The sequence below is a fragment of the Austrofundulus limnaeus genome, unplaced genomic scaffold (genome assembly GCF_001266775.1).
Source record: "Austrofundulus limnaeus strain Quisiro unplaced genomic scaffold, Austrofundulus_limnaeus-1.0 Scaffold1413, whole genome shotgun sequence".
Lineage (NCBI taxonomy): Eukaryota > Metazoa > Chordata > Actinopteri > Cyprinodontiformes > Rivulidae > Austrofundulus > Austrofundulus limnaeus.
The window spans coordinates 88,142-90,102 of NW_013953815.1; the positions used below are offsets into that span (position 1 = coordinate 88,142).

General features: G+C 44.3%; 1 long non-coding RNA gene across 4 annotated transcripts; it reads left to right on the top strand.

The window, feature by feature from the left end:
* The first annotated feature begins 910 nt into the window (after window positions 1–910).
* On the top strand, window positions 911–1,616 carry LOC106535315 (uncharacterized). 4 transcript variants are annotated; one of them, XR_001312428.1, is made up of 3 exons: window positions 911–1,145; window positions 1,341–1,376; window positions 1,491–1,616. It is a non-coding gene; the product is annotated as an uncharacterized LOC106535315 (long non-coding RNA). The 4 variants fall into 4 exon arrangements; XR_001312429.1 differs by having other exon boundaries at window positions 1,524–1,616; XR_001312427.1 differs by lacking the exon at window positions 1,341–1,376 and having other exon boundaries at window positions 912–1,145.
* The last annotated feature ends 345 nt before the right edge of the window (window positions 1,617–1,961 follow it).

Genomic DNA, 1,961 nt, shown 5'->3' on the forward strand with positions numbered 1-1,961 from the left:
TAATCTAATCTAATCTAATCTAATCTAATCTAATCTAATCTAATCTAAAACAAGTGAAAACTGAACAGTTTGAGCAGTAAAGAACAGCTGATCATTTCTCGGTTTCAACTTGAATCAAAGCAAAATAAAAGGCAACAAACAATTGTTGGAAGCAACTCTTCTTCAAACTAGGGCCGGGCCAAATGGCTGAAAACTGTTTCAGGACAGAGAGTTTCATTGAACCAAGTCTGGAAGCTTCTGGAACTTCAATTATCCACGCTCCACCAGACACATTTTCTATTCATATTCATCACGTCTTTATCCTGATACGTATATAGTTATTGTTTTATGGCCCAGCCCTGCTTCAAAGATCAACCAGATTTAAGACTTTTCTAACTTTTCTCCACATCCTGAACGTTTCATTCTTCTGAGGCTGTAAAACCTCTTCTAGATCATTTGGTGAATTTGGTGGTCCACTCTGTGGACTTTCATGTGACTGTGAAGAGTGTCCTTTCTGCTAAAACAATTCCCACAAGTTTCACAAGAAAAAGGCTTCTCTCCTGTGTGGATCGTCGTGTGATCTTTAAGATGGGCCTTTCTGTTAAAACATTTCCCACAAGTTTTACAAGAAAAAGGCTTCTCTCCTGTGTGGACCCTCATGTGTCTGTTAAGATTTGAAGTATAACTAAAATGTTTTCTACAGATTTTACAAGAAAATGGTTTTTCTCCTGTGTGGACCCTCATGTGTTTGACTAAGTCACAATAAGCAGAGGACTTTATCCCACAGGTGGGACAACAATACATCAGTTTGTCAGAGTTCTGGTTCCAGACTCTGTGGACCTTCACATGATGGATCTGCAGTGATTTCTTTGAAAAMGTTTCTCCACAGATTAGACAAGGAAACAACCGCTCAGATGTTGCTGATTGGCCTRCTTGGTTACCATGATGACCCTCTGTGTGATCCRTCTTCTCATCTGACCCTGAATCCTGATCCTGGTCCTCAGGTCCAGCAGAACTCTGAGAGATGAGCTGCTCCTTGTCTGGTTCTGGTTCACTTTTTTTATGTAAAACAGTCACCAGAACCGGATCAGTCTCCTGCTTCAGGTGGAGCTGATCTTCCTCCTGCTTGGTGCAGAGCTCCTCATCCTCTACTTTGATCTGTGGAGGTTCTGGTTCCTCCTGGACTTCAAACTGTGGAGGTTCTGGTTCCTCCAACTGTGGAGGTTCTGGTTCCTCAAACTGTGGAGGTTCTGGTTCCTCTTGGTCCTCGAACTGTGGAGGTTCTGGTTCCTCCTGGTCCTCAAACTGTGGAGGTTCTGGTTCCTCAAACTGTGGAGGTTCTGGTTCCTCAAACTGCGGAGGTTCTGGTTCCTCCTCTTCTACTTTGATCTGTGGAGGTTCTGGTTCCTCCTGGTCCTCAAACTGTGGAGGTTCTGGTTCCTCAAACTGTGGAGGTTCTGGTTCCTCAAACTGCGGAGGTTCTGGTTCCTCTTGGTCCTCGAACTGTGGAGGTTCTGGTTCCTCCTGGTCCTCAAACTGTGGAGGTTCTGGTTCCTCCTGGTCCAGGCTGGAGTTCCTCTCCTGCTTGCAGAGCTTCTTGTGGACCCGTTCCTGTTGGAGGTCTGAAAGGACAAAAAGACCAAACAAAGAGATGAAATCTGAAAGAGAAATGTTCAGAGTTTGTTTGATGTTTCTTGTGTTTAGTTGTTTGTCTGGGAACATGTGATCTAATAACTCTGAGCACTGATCTGGACTCCTGGATTGAACATGTCCTCTTAGCCTCTACAGCTGCTGATGCTCCTCCACAGGAGACATTACTCTGCATTGAGTCATGTCAACAAAACGCTACAGTTTCAATCAGGGATGTGCATCAATCTGTAACTAACTCATGTATGTCACAGGATTGAGATTCAGTTAAGGCTCGTTCACACCGAGAGCGTTTTGAGCGGCAGGAGCTGCCAGTTTACATGCAAAGTCTATGG